The following is a 22,219-nucleotide window of genomic DNA, read 5'->3' on the forward strand; positions in this document are numbered from 1 at the left end:
AACAATATGCAGATGCGGACCTGCCCCGGAAATTGTCCGGAACCCCCGAGTCCTGTATGTTGCATCATGGCTGATTTAACCTTGAAATGCCGGTCTCCTTTTGGTTTCTGTTAATAGCTGCTGCTGCTGCAACTTGGTGTTTTGTCATGTGGGTGTTTCATTTTCTGCATATTGCTTCATCTGATCTCTAGTTCTGAAAATTGGTCTTTGCTTCCTTTTTATGTTTTTCTTTTCGTTTATTTACTTTAAATGAGATATTCGAGGTTTAGTTCACATTTTCCGATTTAACTATTTTAAGTTATTTAATCATATTTTTTTAGATTTTAGATTTTAAATTTTAAAATTAAAATATATTTATACTCAAACTGTATTATTAAAATTAAGAGTGTTCGGTCAGTTAATTCGATCGGTGGTTGAATTGAATTAATCAATTTTTTCTTTAATTGTTAAATGAATTGATTTTTCCTTTTAGATTATTAATTGAATTTAACAAAGTTTGGTAAATTAGCTTTTAAATTAATCAAATTTTGTTATAAATTTTTTTAGTTAGATTAATTTGAGTTTAATATGGATATTTTTATTTGGGTTGAAGTTAAATTAGTTTTTGAAAGTTTTTGGATCTTGATTTTTAATGGAGTTGAACTTAATATATATATATATATATATATATATATATATATATATATATATATAATGTATTTAATATTTGATATTTTTTTTGTTATTTCAATTAACTGATTGATTTTTGAATTAAATAAATTAATAATTAAATTTTAAAAGAAATTTTAATTATTAATTAATTTAGTTTCTAGTTATTCGATTAATTAATTTAGTTTATAGTTATTTAATCAACGATGAACATTCCTAATTGAAATATTTGTGTTAAATTTATAATTTATATATAATAGTGATGTTAATGATAAAGTTTAACATAAAATAAATGTATTATCTAAATTATTTTTATTTTACCTTAACATATTGTTTGGGAAAAATAATAATTTTCTGGAGGAAAAAAATGCGTTAAGTGGAAATAAAATATTATTCAGTAAAATAATCTGACAAATATTATTTGTCTTGATTAATATTTTTTTAAAAATAAAAATAGAACATATTGCAAAATTTAAGGAATTAGAAAATTCCAAATGCGAAATTCGCGACACCATATATGAATTCCATTTTCATAGGGGGAGCTCTGCATCTCCGACTGCTGCTATTTTTATTCTCATCACATCCTCGCCTCCCATCCAAAAAGCTAGCTGTCGTGTTGCTTCCTGTCAACAGCCATCATGAGCTCTCTGCCTCAGCCTCCATTTCCGCCATTGGCCGAGAAAATCAAGCACGAGATGGAGTTGGTGGGGGACGTTAGAGTCGACAATTACTACTGGCTTCGCGATGACTCCCGCAAGGACCCTGGAGTTCTCTCTTATCTTCAAAAAGAAAACGCATATTGCGAGGCCATGATGTCCGGTATGTTTTCTATATATTGATTTACTCAAATTTCTATTGGTTTCTCGGAATTTTTTAAAGAGAAAATCGCCTCAGTGACCAAAATTCTCATATAATATACGATTTTAATCAACTTTTTTCGGATTTGTCAAAATGACCAACAAAATCGCAATGCGATCGCTAATTCGCAACGCGATCTCCATTATCGCAAATTCGCGTTGCATTTCGCGTTGCGATAGTTGAAAATCGCGTTGCGATGGTCTACAGTGTCGTTGCGATTTTCCCAATTCGCAATGCGAATAAGTAAATCGCAACGCGAATTGAGAAAATCGCAATGTGATACTGACTATCGCAATGCGATACTTACTATCGCAATGCGATAATACAAAATCGCAACGAGATACTGACTTTCGCAACGCGATTCTGACTTTCGCAACGCGATAATATATAATCGCAATGCGATTTTCAAAGCGCCATTAGTATCCTGGCCAAGTATTTTATTTTTAAATTCCAAACACGAATATTAATATATTGGAACACTGAACCGTCCACAGTATATCCCGTAATCGCAACTCATAACCTAAAACATAAAATCACAACTCAGTCCCATCTCCATCTCTCACTCTCTCACCCATCTCCGACGAAATCCGTCCCCATCTCCGGCGAAATCCGTCTATCTCCATCTCTCAGAGCCACCCTCACAATCAAAAATGGAAAATCAACCAAATCAACCAACGAGGGTTAGTTTTTTTAATTATTTTCTTTTTGAAATTTTTGCATTATTATTAGGTTTTTCATATTGAAATTGATTATAAGTTTACTGGTAATTTCAATAATAGATTAACCATTTCACTTAGATTGCTTATTAAATAAACCGAGAATCGCAACGCGAAATGCAAATCGCAACGCGATTTTAGTTTCGCGTTGCGATTCTCTCGTTGCGATAGTCAAATTCGCGTTGCGATAGTCATTTTCGTGTTGCGATTTTCATTTTCAGAAACTATTCTTCTTCTGCAAATTGAAACTTGAATGAATTGCATTACTTCAACCAAAATACAAAGACAAATACGAAATTCACAGTGTTGCAAATTTAAGTTTGAAGAATAAACTACTACTCTTTATGTTTATTATTGTTTTTGGTATATCTTCACAGTGTAGTTTTTGGTATATCTAACTTAGTATGTTTATTGTTTTTGTAGAACTTTTATTCGACTCAATTGACCTTAAGAAATAAAGTCAGCCTGGCCAAAACAATTGCGTCGAAGCTTTCACCTGCACAAAGAAAAATGTTTGAGGATACATGCTTCGGGCCATGGCTGAAAGTACAACATCCCGGTGGAGATGCGATGTTGACACACCTGTTTCTTCAAACCATGACTAGTGATCTACCAGAGACTATACAACGTCGTGATGAAGAGATATGGTTTGATTTTCCACCGGCGTATACGTGTTTTGGGCGGGAGGAGTTTTGCTTAATCACCGGTCTACGCTTCGGACACGATGATGTAGGTTGGTACACTAGACACATTACCCGCCCATCATGGCTATCCCGGGTTTTTCTTGAGCTGGAGAGGCCGAATCTACACGTAGAAGACCTGACAAGATTGTTGAATAAGAAAGATGGTTTTACTCGGATGGATGACGTCGACGTTGTCCGAGTATGCCTTCTAATTCTTTTGCATGCCGGCTTTTTAGGCAGAGAGGCCAGACAACCTATTCCAAATGATCTAATCAAATTGGTAGAAGACCTAAATACGTGGAACCTGTTTTCGTGGGGCTCGTATTTATGGAAAGCTACATGGAATAAGTTATCGTCTGCCTTGGATGATCGAAAAAGTTTGCATGGCGATGGTTCCAAATACACTTTGACAGGATTTATTTGGGCCTTTAAGGTAAGAATTTTTATATAATGTTTCCAAAATTATAAGTAATTATTTAACAATTACTAATGTTTGTTATTATATTGTTTGTAGATTTGGATATTTGAGGCCTTTCCCGCCATGAAGACATATGCAATAAAAACTTCAAATGATATTCCCAGGGCTATTTCCTGGAAGAGGAAACGGACCTTGCAATGAGAAGATTTACTACGGTATACGACAATAAATAATGTAAGTTAACATAAATACTACCATATGTTTATAAACAAGTTATTACTAGTACACGTTTAACTTTGTTTGAGCTTTTATATTGTTAGGAGGCCAACACTCCTCTACAGAGGCTGACACCCACGGAAGCTGAGCTTGCCACTGATTGGTGGCAAGCTAGTAAGCATTTTTTTGATGGAACGGTTGATGAGCAGCCTCCACTTCGGGAGCCATCACCTCGCCCAGAGCTATCACCTCACCCAGAGCCATCATCTGATCGACCCGACTATACACCTCCACAACGACAGCCATCACCTATTCTGTCACATCATCGAGCCTCTTCTCCACCATCACTGCAAGATAGGCGACCGGCAAAGATGCCACGACGTTTATCTCCCTGTTCTCCACCTCCACCTCAACGGGATGAGTTAGGGGAGTTACGTGATGAGGTCAATGCCTTACGTGAGGAGGTCGATACTTTACGCAAAGACGATGGTGCATGGCGTGTTGAGGTGTCTACATTACGCGGTGAGGTAGCCGCTCTACGTGATATGGTAGCATCGTTGTATAATGAGGTTCATACTCTACGCAACGAGGTAAGTTTAAGATTTTTCATACTCGTAATTCATTCGGTTGCTGCCAATACTGCTAAACTGTTTTTGTTAGTATTTGTTTTTGGTTTTGTTTTTGTCTTTTGGTTGAAGTAATGCAATCCATTCAAGTTTCAATTTGCAGAAGAAGAATAGTTTACTTTCGCAACACGAAAATGACTATCGCAACGCGGAAATGGCTATCGCAATGCGAAATGAAAATCGTAACGACAAAATCGCAATGCGAAATGAAATCGCAACGATAAAATCGCAACGCGAAATGAAAATCACAATGCGATTTGTGTTTCGCGTTGCGATTTTGTCGTTGCGATTTCATTTCGTATTGCGATTTTGTCGTTGCGATTTTCATTTCACATTGCGATTTTGTCGTTGCGATTTTCATTTCGCATTGCGATAGCCATTTCCGCGTTGCGATAGTCATTTTCGCGTTGCGATTTTAAGTTTCGTGTTGCGAAAGTAAACTATTCTTCTTCTGGAATGTTTATATATGTTGTCCTTTTAAATGTTTATATAAGTGCTTACTTCTGGAATGTTATCTGAGCATTTTATGAACTATGATAGAATAATGACTTGGGTGAATACAATGCTAGTTTGAAACATATTTGTCTTTGTTTAATATCATGTCTGTTTATTTACTGATTTATGTATTAATTTTTTTTAGCGGCCCGATAAGGTGGATGATTTACGTCGGGTTTTCCTTGCACGACGGAGTTCACACATCAGACGGCGTGGACGTGCTATTACATCTCCGTTCACCCCAATGGTGCGAAGACTCCGCAAGAAGAAGCCCGACTCACCTGTCATCCCTCAAGAGTCCCCTCCAATCGTTCAAGAGGCCCCTATCCTCCCTCAAGAGTCCCCCCACCGTTCAAGAGGCCACTGTCATCGTTGAAGAGGTCCCTCCCACCATTCCAGAGTCCGATTCACATGGGGTAATATATCGAAGTATTGAGAAACCCCCACCGGTTCCGGACATGATGGATGAGAGTTGGCTCTCGTATGAGTTACCGACTAGTACCCTTCCGGTATCTGAAGTGGAGAGGAGACAACTACCGGAAACAATTGTGGATAATACCCTTTGGGCTAAGACCGCAGTTGATTTTTATCTACATGAGCGGAGCTAAGGGTGTTACACTGACATAAGCAAACTCAACGATGCAATGTTTTTGTTGCTTGATCGGTCTTGGTGGGGTGTGCTATTAGGGGTTGAAGACAGTGGCTATTTCGTTAGGGAGGTATGTCTTATATTTTTCTTATATATGATTTTGATTAATTTTTTTAAAAATTAATGTAATTCACTAATATATGTATTTTTTTTTTGTAAAACAGCATATCGATGCGTGGGTGTCACGTCTACTAATAATAAGGAAGCTTAGGAAAAATAAAAAAAATTCGCGATATACAATAATGCCGGCGGCTTTTCACGCAGTTCACTTGAAGAATCAACGAGATGAATCATTTTCGTTGGGCAATGGACAAGCTAAACTTTATCCTGCATGGTGGGAGGTCGATAAGGTTAGTGTTTATTTTTTAATTTTTTTTAAAGGTGTTCATAAATAAGTGCGCAAATAAATGAATTATTACTTATGATTGCAGGTGTTTATCCCTGTTTTGGAATATCGTCATTGGCTTCTCGTCCAACTTCAGCTCCCATCCCTGAAGATAATAGTGTATGATAGCATGATAAATTACATATCACTGTCTGATTTGAGAGATATGATCAAGGGATGGAGCTCTCATTTGGCTAAATTCTTGGATGTGATTAATTATTGGACTCATTCTGGACACAAGAAGCCAAAGAAGTTCAATGTCATAGTTGTCAGAGATGAGACCGCGCCACAACAATCGCCGGGAACCAGAGGGGATTGTGGTCCTTTCATATGCTTGTGCTTGGCGCGTTTGACGACGGGAAGCACAGAGTTTCTACCTCCCACCGATAGAGATAGAGCTACAGTAGGCTTGTGGTTTCGGCATTATATGGCTAGAGCAATATATTCGAGACGCTGCCTACCTGCATCCGCCTTATGAAAGTGTCCATTGTTAATTGGTAAGTCAAATGCAAGTTTTGTTAACATATATACTCCTTTTGGTTTGAAAATGTTTGGTTAAATACCTAGAATTCAATAATTTGATGTTTGTAGGTTTTAGATGTGTAGGAAGTCTTGTTTGAGCAAATGTTTGGTTTATGCAGGTTAATCCTTAAGTGAGCTGCGTGAAATGGATGTACGGGGTCACAAAGTTGTTGATTTATTGATTCAATTACTTATGAAGAAATAAGAATTATTATTATTATTTGATTGTTTAATTGATTTGTAAAAGATGATTTGTAAATGTTGATTTGTTTAATTGATGTGTACATAATTCTTATTTGTTCTTGTTTAATTGATTGAAATGTAATAGTTGATTTGTTGATTTTCAATATGCATTATGTTGAAGGCAAAACAGACTATCGCAACAGGAAACTGACTATCGCAACGAGAAAATCGCAATGCGAAATGAAAATCGCAATGCGAAATGAAATCGCAACGAGAAATCGCAATGCGATTTTCATTTCGCATTGCGATTTTCTAGTTGCGATAGCCATTTTCGCGTTGCGATTTTTCATTTCGAATTGCGATAGCCATTTTCGCGTTGCGATTTCCCCGTTGCGATAGTCAAATGAATGTCTAATAAGTGATAACAACTGAACAGATTATAGCAATGTTCAAACTCAAGTTACTAATACATGCCTAACTGAAAATGTTAAAAGTGCACACATAAAATACACATAATACAACGTTTGCATTTAAAATCACCTAAGTTAACAGTCCCAAAAGGTGAAGCCGGTTGTGATTGGGATTTTGAAGATGATTGCGATTTTCAGAATCTCGTTGCGAAAGTCAGAATCTCGTTGTGATTTTGTATTATCTCATTGCGATAGTCAGTATCGCATTGCGATTTTCCAAATTCGCATTGCGATTTACTTATTCGCATTGCGAATTAGGAAAATCGCAACGCGATACTTACTTTCGCAACGAGATAATACAGAATCGCAATGCGATTTTCAAAGTTCGCAATAGGTTTTAGTTTCGCAACACAAATTTTTTGTGTATATATCTACGCAGAAGCAACAACTCATAACCTAAATCCCTAAATCGTAACTCATTTCATCTCCATTTATCACTCTCTCCGGCGACATCCGTTCCTACATCCTTCCCCATCCAACAACAGGTCTTAGTTTCGCAGCTTGTTTGTTTAGTAAATTAATTTACAACCATGAAATCATCTAATGTTGATCATGTTTGGATAGATTTGTGTTTTGGAGGGTCATGGGAGAATGTTCATGGTGTTTTACAATATATGCCTTACCCATGAATCTTCAACTAAAACTGTCATTAAAAAAGTTAACTTATGAAACTCTAATGTTACGTGTTTCAAAGAAATTGAATTTAGAGCCCCTAAGTGGATTTAGGCTATCTTATCAGAGGAATGGTAAAGTTTATTTGTTAACCGACAATGAAGATATTGAACGATTCATTGCTTACATTAGTGTTTCAAGTGATGATGTTACATTGTATGTTGTTGAACCTAGAAGTAGTATTGTTGGGTCAGTAGCGGGTAGTAATCAACTAAGTTTTTCTCAAAACCCACAACCTTTCTCTAATCCAAATCCCAATCAACTTTCAGCACCAAATTCCGGTTTTCGAATTGACCAATTAGACGATGATGAGCCAAGAGAAAAAATTGTGAGTACTAGTCAGTATTCGAAATTTGATCTTGGTCAATACCCGGACTTTGATATTGGTCAATACTCGGATTTTGATGATGTTTCAGAAGAAGAAACAGACCATGCGTGTAATGATTTTGATATTGGTCAATACCCGAATTTTGATGATGAAACAACCGTTGTCGAGGAAGATGTTGTTGATGATAATGAGGAGGAAGTAGAGGCTGTGAATGAACATGTTGAACATCCATTCTGTAATTCATATAATCCTGAAGAAGAAAAAGAAGAAGAAAAAGAATAAGAAAAAGTCCCCGAAGAAAAGAAAATGCCACGGGAGTATAACTGGAATATGCCAGAATTACTTCAGATACCGGAAGAAGAGTTGGTAAAGAAGCAGTTGATTGTTACACAAAAGTTATTCGTATCAAGAAAGATGATTGTTTTGATACAAAGGAAGACTTGAAGATAGCTTTGTATACGAAATGTGTGGAAGATGGCTATCAACTAAAAGTTAACAAATCAAGCAAATATCGTTTCGAAACAAGGTGTATGATTGACAAAAACTGTACGTGGCGTATGATTGCAAAGAGGATAAAAGATTGCGAAATGTTTCAAGTTAGGACTTTTATTGATAAACATACATGTTCAAGAACCCAAGTTTTTCCTAACCATAGACAGGCAAACAAAAAGGTGTTGGGTGGTTTTCTGGCTAAGTTAATGTTTTTGAATGGCAGGGTATATCGGGGACATGAAATTATGACTGACATGAATGCTCGGTTCAAGATTAGTATATCATATTCTCAAGCTTGGAGAGCCAAATGTTATGCCTTGGAATTGTTGAGGGGGTCGCCAGAAGCATCGTTTGCCCAACTGCCGGCTTATTGTCACAATTTAAAGCTGAAAAATCCTGGGTCGATAACTCATATCAAAACAGATAGAGATGGACGCTTTGAGTTGCTGTTTATCGCCATTGGTGCTGCGGTTAGTAAATCAATATAATTCTATTGACTCATTTCTGTTAGTTACATGCATTTCATATTTAAATGATTATATTTCTTGTGTATATTATTTGTAGATTCGTTCGTTTATACTTGCATGCGCCCAGTTATTATAGTTGACGGAGCACATTTGAAAGGTCGATACCTTAGAGTAAACTTATTAGCAGTAGCCATGGATGCTAACAATGGGATATTGCCAATAGCTTACGGGGTTGGCAAATCTGAAACCTCTGATTCATGGACATGGTTTATGGGGCATCTTAGGGATTGCATAGGTCCTATTAGCAATCTGACAATCATATCCGATAGGGCAAACTCAATTGACAACGCTGTTAGAAGGTGTTTCCAGATGCTTTTCATGGACTTTGTGGTGTTCATTTTGTATAGAAATCTAAAATCAAGGTCTGCTGGTATAAAAAAGCACAAATGGACATACTGGAAGGCTGTAAAAGCTTATCGGGAAGTGGATTTCAATAAGCATATAAACTGTTTAAGACGTGTTTTGCCTCAGTGTGCTCAAACACTAGAAGATGTCGGGTTTGAAAGATGGTCAAGAGTACATCAACTTGGAGCAAGAAATGGTTTTCATGACGTCTAATAGTGCAGAATCAATCAACGCTCTAAGTCGTCATTCCCGGAAATTACCCATTACTATGTTAATGGAGTTTTTTCGAGCCTCTATTCAACAGTGGTACTACAAGAAAGAAACCATGCAGGTATTATTTCTTTGAATTCGTAACTTATCATATATTTTACTAAGTATTATTTATTTAAATTTACAGGAACATTGGAACATCGTGTTACACCATGGACTGAAAAAAAAGATAACGAAACGTGTTGTGAAGTCAACGTCATGGAGAGTTGAACCATGTTCAAACACTTTGTTTGAAGTACTGGATAATAACTTAAATGGGCTTGTCGATCTAAATGCAAGGACGTGTAGTTGTATGAAATGGCAAACATCTGGTTATCCGTGTGGCCATGTTATAAAAGTTGCTCTTCATCTAAACCAAGATGATTCAAGCACATACGTTATGGATTGCTACACTACAGAAGTATATCGACAGACTTATGCCGAGATTGTATACCCTATTCCACATCCTTCTGAGTGGGACATACCAGATGACTTACAAACAGTTTTGCCACCAGCCATGGACAGAAGGCTACCTGGCCGACCAAAAAGTCACGATCGTATACCGTCTAAGGGTGAAGAGAAGAAGAGATCGACATGTAGTCGGTGCAAGGAAAGTGGTCATACAAGGTTGACATGTGGATCACCAGTGCCATCACAATCATCTTTTCCTCTACCAAAATATGGATCATCATCAAAATCCAAAGCTCATACGGTGTCAAGAAAAAGGCAATCAAAATCGCAATCATCTTTAAAATCCCAATCACAACTGGCTTCACCTTTTGGGACTGTTAACTTAGGTGATTTTTAAATGCAAACGTTGTATTATGTAGATTTTATGTGTGAACTTTTAACATTTCAGTTAGGCATGTATTAGTAACTTGAGTTTGAAAATTGCTATGATCTGTTCAGTTGTTATCACTTAATAGACAATCATCTTAATGTCTATCGCAACGCGAAAATTACTATCGCAATGCGAAATGAAAATCGCAACGAGAGAATCGCAATGCGAAATGAAAATCGCAACGCTAATTTCGCAATGCGAAATGAAAATCGCAACGAGGGAATCGCAATGCGAAATGAAAATCGCAACGCGAATTTAATTTCGCGTTGCGATTCTCTCGTTGCGATTTTCATTTCGCATTGCGATAGTACTTTTTGCCTTCAACATAATGCAGATTGAAATCAACAAAATCAACCATTACATTTCAATCAATTAAACAAGCACAAATAAGAATTATGTTAACATCAATTAAACAAATCAACTTTTACAAATCACCTTTTACAAATCAATTAAACAATCAAAAAATAAGTAATAATTATTAGAGAAAATAACACTTCTACTATTGAATCAACTTTTGCAGCCATACATCATTTTCACACAGCTCACTTCTGAGATTAACCTGCATAAACCAAACATTTGCTCAAACAACACTTTATACACATCTAAAACCTACAAACAGCAAATTATTGAATTCTAGGTACTTAACCAAACATTTTCAAACCACAAGCCTATAAACATACCAATTGTTTATGGATATTTTTATAACGCGGATACAGGTAGGCAGCGTCTCGTATATATTGATCTAGCCATATAATGTCGAAACCACAAGCCTACTGCAGCTCTATCTATATCGGTGGGAGGTAGATACTTATACTTCCTGTGATCAAACGGTCCAACGCCAAGCATACGAGAGGACCACAATCCCCTCTGGGTCCTTCGTTTGTTGTGGTGCGGTCTCGTCTCTGCTAACTGTATATTGAGCTTCTTTGGCTTCTTGTTTCCAGAACGAGTCCAATAATTTATCGCATCCAAGAATTTAGCCAAATAAGAGCTCCATTCCTTAATAATATCTCTTAAATCAGCCAATGATATGTAATTTATCATGCTGTCATATACTATTGCCTTAAGGGATGGGATCTGAAGCTCGACGAGAAGCCAATGGTTACGTTCCAAAACAGGGATAAACACCTGCAATCATAAGTAATAATTCATTCATTTGCGCACTTATTTATGAATACCTTTAAACTCAATCTAAAATAAACACTAACCTTATCGACCTCCCACCATGCAGGATAAAGTTTAGCTTGTCCATTGCCCAACGCAAATGATTCATTCGTTGATTCTTCAAGTGAACGGCGTTAAAAGACGTCGGCATAGTTGTATATCGTGTATTTCTTTTATTTTCCTTAAGTTTCCTAATTATTAGAAGACGTGATACCCACGCATCGATATGCTGTTTTACAAAAAAAGACATATATTAGTAACTTACATAAATTTACAAAAAAATAATCAAATTAAAATATAAGAAAAATATAAGACTTACCCCTCCATCGAAATAGCCATTGTCTTCGACCCCTAATAATATGCCCCACCAAGACCGATCAAGCAACAAATAGATATCATCATTGAGCTTGTATATGTCAGTGAAACACCCCTGGCTTCGCTCATGTAGATAAAAATCAACTGCGGTCTTAGCCCAAAGGGTGTTATCCAGAATTGTGTCCGGTAGTTGTTTCCTCTCCACTTCAGATACCGGTATGGTACTGGCCGGTAACTCATACGAGAGCCAACTTGAATCCATCATGTCCGGCATGTCAGAGGGTTTCTCAAGAATCCTACATATGACGCCATGTGAATCGGGCTCTTGAATGGTGGGAGGGACCTCTTCAACGATGACAGTGGCCTCTTGAACGGTGGGAGGGGACTCTCGAGGAATGATAGGGGCCTCTTCAACGATAAGAGTGGACTCTTGAGGGATGACAGTGGCCTCTTGAACGGTGGGAGGGGACTCTCGAGGAATTTCAACGATAGGAGTGGACTCTTGAGGGATGACAGGCGAGTCGGGCTTCTTCTTGCGGTGTCTTCGCACTATTGGGGTATACGAAGACTTAATAGCACGTGCACGCCGTCTGATGCGTGAACTCTATCGTGCAAGAAAAACCCGACGTAAAGCATCCACCTTATCGGTGTTAAAGAATACAAATATATTTCAAACTTTCAACCAAAAGACAAAATAAAGACAAATACTAACTTCACAGTGTTAAAGAATACACAGTTTAGCAGAATTGGCAGCAACCGAATAAATTTACTTCAACCAAAAGACAAAACAAAAAGACAAATACTAACTTCACAGTGTTAATAAACAATTTAGCAGTATTGGCAGCAACCGAATAAATTTACTAAGCAATCTAAGTGAAATGGTTAATTTAAGTGAAATTACGAGTAAATTTATCATCAAGTTAAATATGGAAAATCTTAAACTTACCTCGTTGCGTAGAGTATGAACCTCATTCTGCAATGATACTACCATCTCACGTAGAGCGGAAACCTCACCACGTAAAGTAGACACCTCCACACGCCATGCACCATCGTTATCGAGTAGAGTACCGATCTCCTCACGCAAGGCATTGACCTCATCACGTAACTCCCTTGACTTATCCCGTGGAGGTGGAGAACAGGGAGATAGAAGTCGTGGCATCTTTGCCGGTCGCCTATCTTGAGGTGATGGTGGAGAAGAGGCTCGATGATGTGACGGGATAGGTGATGGCTCTCGTTGTAGAGGTATATAGTCGGGTCGATCAGGTGATGGCTCTGGGTGAGGTGATGGCTCTCGAAGTGGAGGAAGTGGAGGCTGCTCATCATTTCGTGCCATCAAGAAAATGCTGACTAGCTTGCCACCAATCAGTGGCAAGCTCAGCCTCCGTGGGTGTCAGTCTATTAATGGAATGTTAGCCTCCTAAAAATATAAAAACTCAAACAAAGTTAAACTCTACTATTATAACTTGTTATATATGATAGTATTTGTGTTAACTTACATTATTTATTGTCGCATATGGTATTAAGTCTTCCCAATCCAACAGACGTTCCTCTTCCAGGAAATAGCCCTGGGAATATCATTTGAAGTTTTTATTGCATATGTCTTCATGGCGGGAAAGGCCTCGAATATCCAAATCTACAAACAATATAATAACAAACATTAGTATTATTAAATAATTAATTATAATTTTGAAAACATTATATAGAAATTCTACCTTAAAGGCCCAAACAAAGCCTGACAAAGTGTATTTCGACCCATCGCCCCGTAAACTTTTGCGGTCATCAAAGGCAGACGACAACTTAGTCCAGGTAGCTTTCCATATATACGAACCCCACGAAAACAGATTCCATGCATTTAGGTCCTCTACCAATAATATTAGCTCCTGAGGAACAAAAGTAAGAAGGCATACTCGGACAACATCGAGTCATTCATCCGAGTAAAACCATCTTTCCTATTAAACAATTTCTTCATGTCGTCGACGTGTAAGTTCGGCTTCTCTATTGACTCATCAGGAAAAAACCCTGGATAACCATGATGGGCGGATGATATGACGAGTTACCGGCCTACATCATCGTGTCCGAATCGTAGACCAGTGATTAAGCAGAACTCCTTCCGCCCAAAACAAGTATACGCCGGTGGAAAATGAAACCATATCTCTTCACCACATTGTATACTGTCGGGTAGATCGCTAGTCATGGTCTTGAAGCCACAAATGGGTCAAATTAGCATCTCCACCGGATGCTGTACTCTCAGCCATGGCCCGAAGCAGGTTTCTTCAAACAATTTTCTTTGTGCAGGTGAAAGCTTCGAAGCAATTGTAGTGGCTAGGCTAACTTTATTCCTTAATGTCAATGAAGCCGAAAAAAATTTCTACAAAAACAATAAACATACCAAGTTAGATATATCAAAAACTACACTGTCAAGATATACCAAAAACAATAAACATAAATAGTAGTTTATTCTTGAAACTAAAATTTGCAACACTGTTTTGTCTTTTGGTTGAAATGAAAATCGCAACGAGATAATGAGAATCGCAACGCGGAAATGACTATCGCAACGAGAGAATCGCAACGCGAAATGAAAATCGCAATGCGATTTTGGTTTTGCGTGTGATTTTTATTTCGCGTTGCGATAGTTATTTCCGCGTTGCCGATTTTCATTCTCGAAACTATTCTTCTTCTGCATATTTCAACCAAAAGACAAAACAAAGACAATACTAACTTCACAGGCTAAACAATTAGCAGATGGCAGCAATCGAATGAATTTAATAAGAAATCTAAGTGAAATGGTTAATCTATTATGAAATTACCAGTAAACTTTCATCAATCTCAATATGAAAACCTAAAATAATGCAAAAATTTCAAAATAAAAATAAAAAAACTAACCCTCGGAGGTTGATTTTCCATTTCTGAATGATTGTGAGGGATTTTGACTGTGAATGGTTGTGAGGGATTTCGCCGGCGATGGGGACGGAAATCTTCGGAGATGGGGACGGATTTCGCCGTAGAGAGTGAGAGATGGAGATGGGACTGAGTGTTGTGATTTTGGGTTTGAGTTATGAGTTGCGATTACTGTGGACGGTTCAGTTTCCGATTTATTAAGAAAAATTCGTGTTTGGAATTTGAAAAAAAAATACGCGTTAATACGAATGGCGCTATGTAAATCGCGTTGCGAAAGTCAGAATCGCGTTGCGAAAGTCAGTATTTCGTTGCGATTTTGTATTATCGCATTGCGATAGTAAGTATCGCATTGCGATAGTTAGTATCGCATTGCGATGCCCAATTCGCGTTGCGATTTACTTATTCGCATGCGAATTGGGAAAATCGCAACGACACTGTAGACCATCGCAACGCGATTTCCAACTATCGTAACGCGAAATGCAACGCGAATTTGCGATAATGATCGCGTTGCGAGCGATTGCATTGCGATTTTGTTGGTCATTTTGGCAAATCCGGAAAAATTATTAAAATCGTATTATAAGGCATTTTTGGTCACTGAGGCGATTTTCTCTTTTTTAAAAGCTACTTTGCTACTGTTTTGATCTGAAACTATATTTGGTTGTATTCACTTCTGTGGTTAAATTACTCTTCCATTTTTGCTTAACATTTTACTGTACATAAAGCTAGTGGTTTTGGAACCAAAAAAATTGAAGATGAAATTTATGCTGAGATTTAGAGGTGGAGTCGTATATATCCACTTCCTCCACTCTATTTCTTTCTCGTAATCGTTGACTATATATCTATCCATTTCTTTCTCGTAATTGTTGACTATATATCTATCTATCCGATTCCTCAAATTTCTGTTTGTTTCTTGAAAATGTTGAAAAGCAACTCTGCTACTATTTTGTTCTGAAAATTTTGAGTTGCATTCACTTCTTCTGTTAATTACTGTTCCATGTTCGTAGTATTTTATTGAATGTAAGAACACTGATGTAGGAACTAAAAAAACTGAAGATCAAATTTATGCTGAGATTAGAGGTCGAATCAAAGAGGACGATATATCTGCACCTTTGCGAAAAGGACCTTATTATTATTATTCAAGGACATTGGAAGGAAAGGAATATGTTCAATACTGCAGGCGCCCTGTTCCTAATAGTGATGTTCCACCATCTGTTCACGATACCATGCCTACAGGTCCCGGCGCTCCGCCAGAGCATGTAATTTTGGATGAGAATGTTAAGGCTCAAGAACATGGTTTTTACAGCATTGGTGCTTTTAAGGTCCGTTATGACCAGTTACCAGCATTATGCTGTTAATTTGGTTGAATGAGTTTGCTTTAGTTTCCATGGCTTATGGTTTCCGACTATTCAGTTCCTATTGAATATGGTATATCATTTTTTTCTTTCACATGCTTCTTAATGTTATAACAGCCTTCTATTTGTTACCTTCTTTTCCCTCCATATTGTTTTCTTCCAGTAGTTACTATATCAATACCATTTTCATCTCTTTTGTAGTGATTGTAGGGAGAACAATTACACCTATTTATTATGACCATATAACAGCTAGTGATTATTTTTATTTTGTGATAAACGTCTAATTTAGAGCCCCTAGGAACTCTTTTATGCATTCTTTGATGTCAATAAACTGTTTTTTAATTTCTTCCTTTCCATTGATCGCTAATCAGAAACCTAAAGGTTGGCTATCTGATTTATTTTACATAGTTAGTGTTTTGTGTTTCAAATGGATGTTTCCATCCCTACATGATTCAGAGAAAAACTCTAGATTGTTACTGTAGAAAAACAGACTGTAGAAAGAAAACAGACTGTATAGTAGAAAACAAACTGTAGGAAACAAACAAGTCTGTTATTTTATTCTTGCATCCTTTCAGTAGAAACATATTACATATTTATATACAAATTATGCCTCTAAACTAGAAAACTCTAAGTTAGGAAAGATACTAATCCTAGGAGATGTAATCCCTTAAAATAAAGGATTTAAAAAACAGAAAATAATTACAGAATCTACAGTTCATTTTTATAATTCCTACAGTTACACGTGTCCCTGTATCAAGTACCTTAATACAAGATTGCACATTTTTTCTTCTCATAAACCTTTCTTTTTCTTTTCTGGGTGTTCATGTATAAATATAATATTCATGAGATCTTTCCAGTTTTCCCTCTACTTATTGTTCTTAGATAGAATCATGTGCCTTTTTCAATTCCAGGTAGAGTTATATTCTTGTTACCTTTAGCTTCTTGTTATGCTTTGTTAGCAGGCAAAGGTTAAATTTAGTTTAACCTAAATATCAATCCTCTTATTTTGCCATTTTCTGAAGTAGAACTACATTAACCTCTGTTTGCTGTTATTTCTGATGATAGGCATGGTTACATAAGTTGGGGTCGGACCAATGCAATGACTCATGCCTTTACCACGAGAAGGATGATATGTTTTCCCTTGAACTTCAAGCTTCTGAGAGTGAGAAAATTTTATTTATTTCATCTGAAAGCAAAATGACAAGGTTTGTCTTCTATCTTGAGGTTTGCAAGCTGGAAGAAGGCCTTAAGGTTTTGACACCACGTGTAAATGGAATTGATACCTCTGTTAGTCATCGTGGAAACCACTTCTTTATTCAGAAGAAGTGATGAATTTTTCAATTCAGAACTAACTAGCATGTCCAGTGGATAATAATCTGCAACAACAGTTCTTATTCCTCACAGGGCAAGGTCGTAAGGAATTCTAAAGTTTTCCATCTTCAATGACCCTTCACTAATTCCTTGTTTTCATTTTCATTTGTGTTCCTCATAAGCATGAATTTGATTTTTCTTTGGACATGTTGGCTTCTTTTTCAGTTTTAAATATATGATTATTTAGATGTGTATATCATTTTTTTTTAAAATTATCATAGTCAATCGTAATACGTTTTGCTTAATTATTTATTTTTCTGTTTTGGGTTATTGTCAGTTCTATGATGGCTGCTTTGCAAGAAATTATGAGTTCATTTAATGATTCAAATGACATATGTGCAAGGAGCTAGTGCTTTAACCATTGATATTATCAGTCCACAACCGTGGTTATTTAAATCATAGCCTACGTAAGAACAAGTTAAAGTTTAGCTGGAAATTTTCTGTTTGACTGTGTGTCGAATTGTATTATGTTTTTGTTGCATTTTGCAATCGTGAATGATGCTTCTACTGCAAAGTGGAAATGTTGATTTCTTACTCCCATGTGGACGGATGTTTTTTCATGGTGATCATTTAGTTTACCAATCATTTCCAAATTTTTATTTCATTTGTATGCATCTTTTTTGCTCGATGGCGATGGAAGTTTGTAATTGCCTTGTAGTATCTTAGCTTTGGTTCTTTCCTGTCTGAAAATGTCTTCCTTGCGGTGTCTTATCTCTTACCATGTTATTTTTCTTCTCATGTAAAGATTCAGGATATTCAACTTTTAGTGATCATCTTGTTGTCTATGAGCGTGAAAAGGTTTGCCCAAAATTACTGCTTACCGTCTTCCAGCAGTTGAAGAGCCACTCATATGCCTTCAAGGGGGTCAGGCAGTTCATTTATTGATCCTGTATACTCATTGATCCTTCGGAATCACAATTTCCTCCAACATTTTGCGGTTTTCTTATAGCTCATTGAGAACACCTCCATCTGTGTATGTATGACATGAATACTGGGGAGTCTGTTTTGAAGAAGATTGAAACTGTAAGTACCACTGATTGTTAAACCATGATAAGAAACGAGTTGAAAAGCTTTGTGCAAAATAAGAATCTAACATAGTAAAACTACTGTTATGTGCAATATCTTACTTGGCAACATGATGTGATTACTATAGATGTGATTACTAGTAGTAAATTACAGGGTGTGGTTGTCTTTTACCTACTTCTCGCCTTGTGTGCTTTGCTATCAGTGGTTTACTTTTCCCACCTCCATGTTGTAATGATTTTCCTTTATTAGATTCACTCTGTTCACGTACTACCTACAGTACTTATGTGGGATGTATTTCATTCAAGTAACATACTATGTCACACCATTCATTTATTTAGTATTTTTATTCCAGTTAACAAAAAAAAAGATTTGTTTTAAAAAAATAGAGAAATAAACTAGAGTTTTCTGTTATCAAAAGAGAAAAAAAGGAAGTGGAGCTTTATGTTGCATTATGCCCTTCTCTCATAATTTGGGTCTCATTTACACACTGCATTTAATTCAAGTGCTCATGGTTTTTCCCAAATGACTTAAATATCAAATTGGACCTTCCAAGATCAGAACTAGTGTTAATGATGTTCCAATATAAGAAAAGTTTCACTTTATTGTTGCCAAAATTTCGGAATAGTTGTACTTGCAATACGTGACTTCCTGTTTCTGACATTTTTGCTCGGGTCCTTGAATGTAATAAAAATTTCTGCTTTTTCTGACAATATCCTTCCCTTTTTTCCTGAAGATTTCACTTAAGAAAAATTTTGTTCTTGGACTTGATCTGTTCTTAAATTGTTATTGATCAGTTTTGTTAATAACTTATTCTCCTTCCAGAAACCATTGTTTTTTTCTGGTCAGGAATAAAATAGAAGTTTATGAAAATGTATTACATTTTACTTTGGGTCCTGCGTGTGCAGATCATACTCGATTAATTTTGTACGTTGTCTCTTATTCAGGTTCTGGGACGTTTTGAGCATCTAATTATGTCACTGAAAGGAAATGGCTACGGCTTCAGATGGCACTCAAATACCCATATCAATTGTGTACCAAAATAATCTTGTCAGCTTGATGGATCTGATCCGATGTTGCTTTATGGTTATGGTTCATACGAGGTAAGCGGTAACAATGCATTCAATCGGATAAATTCTTGTGAGATGTGCTAATTGCCAATTGGAGTCATTTTGCTTCTATTTCATCACAATTTTAGTTCCCTTAGACCATATTGAATTAAGAGGAAGTTTATCTTAATGTGATGTGTAGAAAGACAATTTTTGTTCATCTTGTTTCACTTCTTGAGGCGTCCTCTCTCGTGTCATTTGGCAAACGTTGCAACTATGGCTAACACACGTCTATGATTATCTGCTGCATCAATTTGGTCTATCCTTTTAGTTGAATGTTCACCGAGTTTTGGTTTGTACTTGTTAATTTCAGTTATGTAATATTTGTTTCTTGTCTGTTAGCAGATATCGGTAGATCCTTACTTCAACAAAGCAAGGCTGTCTTTATTAGATCGCGGGTTTGTCTTTGCTATAGCTCATATTCGTGGAGGTGGTGAAATGGGGAGGCAGTGGTATGAGAATGGGAAGTTCTTAAAGAAGAAAAATACATTCACAGATTTTACGCTTGTGCTGAGTTCTTAATTGAACAGAAGTATTGTTCAAAGGAAAAATTGTGCATTGAGGGCAGAAGTGCAGGTGGATTGCTTATGGGTGCCGTTCTCACATGAGGCCGGATTTGTGGAAGGCCGCTGTCGCTGGAGTGCCTTTCGTAGATGTCTTGACTACAATGCTTGACCTACTATCCTCTTACAACATCAGAGTGGGAGGTATTATCTTTCTCCTAACAGATTCCGATTTTCATTCTTCTGCATGTCGTTTCAGTTTTTGTAAGATCCACCATGTTATCCTCTGCACCGTTTTCGTTATAACAGGAATGGGTGACCCTCGGAAGGAAGATTTTACTACTACATGAAGTCGTATTCGCCAGTTGATAATGTAAGACTCTAATAGTGTTGTGTCTCCAGGCATTTGTGGCCAGTGTTCTATAGTACAGCTAACTGTTTCTCACTCGGTTTTGTTTAGGCTCTAACATATCTATGTTCTGCAGGTGAAGGCTCAAAATTATCCTCATATTCTCGTTACGGCCGGCTTACATGGTAAGTAAAAGGATCGCCACATGATTTCAATTATCCTCATCGTCACATATTACTTGTAGCTGCCGTCGGAAATATCTGGTATATATCCTCCACAGGCTACTACTAATCTTTAAGCATGTTGCGGCAGATCCGTGAGTTATGTACTCTGAACCTGCAAAGTTTGTGGCTAAACTAAGGGATATGAAAACGGACGATAACATGCTGTCGTTCAAGTGAACTTGGTGCCGGCCATTTTTCAAAGTCTGGAAGGTAGTTCCTCTTTCCTAGCTCTTCTGTTAAAACCTCAATGTCACATGAAACCGAACCTTGAATCTTTCAATATTATCTGATACGAGAATGCTTAATATATTGTTGGATGCAGATTCGAGAGGCTTCGAAACTGCCATGACATCCTTTCTACTGAAAGCACTAAACATGATCCCCACCCGCGGGTCGGCATAAAAACCGATAAGGCCGATGTGTCGGAGATGTAATGCCGATGACATAGTCTAGTCTCTGCACTTCAATTCTGTAAGTTATATTATGGTTTAGTCTCTGAACTTTAAATTTTAAGTTTATTTTGCCTTTTGTCCCTATACTTTAACTCAAAACCTAGAGGTTGAATTATAGTTTTCAGTCCTTTATACATTCAACTTGAGAATTTTATGCCCTACTTCAAATATTGAAACTATTTGAACTCCACCGCATCTCAAATTGAAAGATAATACGTGTTTTAAGCACATCCTCTAGCTCGAATTCGAATTAAATAATATTTTCATTTTATAATATTAATATTAAATATTTATAAAACGAGAAGTAAAAGTAGTTAATTTAATATCGCATTTTAAAAAATTTATGTAAATCAATTTAATTAATATTTATGAAAATAAAAGATTAATAAAATAATTTTTTGATAATTTGGGGTGATTATGAGGTAGTATATTTTTAGAACTTTCTCAAGCTATTGATATTGCAAAAGCAACCTGTAAACACAACTGTTCGAACTTAAGACCTTTTAGGAAGAGTAATATTTCCTCTTAAAAGATCGTTAACTAACCTATGTTGTATTGATAAAAAATTATCGCTTTAATTTCAAGAATAAAGTACACAAATGGTCTCTCGATTATTGGGTGTTGTTTTATTATCTTCCGACAATTAAAAGTTATAAATGATCCTTTGATTAGATAGGGTGTCGATTGGTTGAGTCTTGGATTATTAAAAGTTATAAAATGATCACCCGACTATTCATTCATATATTACAAACTCGTCATTTTTCGTTAAAAATTAACGACAATTTGAGTTGGATGTTAACTTGTTGACAAAGATATATTAAAATATGATCTAAGAATCTAAAACAACTATCATATCTCAGTCATCATGTTAACATCCAGCTCAAACAACTGTTATTTTTTAATTGAAAAATGATGAGTTTAGACTAGAACATATGAATAGTCATGTGATCATTTTATAACTTTTAATAATCGAATAATTCAACAAAATGATATCATATAATCATTTTATAATTTCTAATAGTAACGAGATTCAACAAAACAACTCATATCATAAACCATGTGTATTTTACCCTAATTTTAATTAATATTAGATTTCATATCAATTTTAAACAATCTATCTCCTATTAAAGAAAATG

The 22,219-nt window shown here is 36.3% G+C and overlaps 1 pseudogene; it reads left to right on the top strand.

Annotated features, from left to right (window-relative positions):
* Window positions 1-1,103: 1,103 nt before the first annotated feature.
* LOC120150910 lies at window positions 1,104-21,273 on the top strand (annotated as a pseudogene).
* The last annotated feature ends 946 nt before the right edge of the window (window positions 21,274-22,219 follow it).

This window comes from Hibiscus syriacus, unplaced genomic scaffold, assembly GCF_006381635.1.
Source record: "Hibiscus syriacus cultivar Baekdansim isolate YM2019G1 unplaced genomic scaffold, ASM638163v2 tig00111027_pilon, whole genome shotgun sequence".
Classification (NCBI taxonomy): Eukaryota; Viridiplantae; Streptophyta; class Magnoliopsida; order Malvales; family Malvaceae; genus Hibiscus; species Hibiscus syriacus.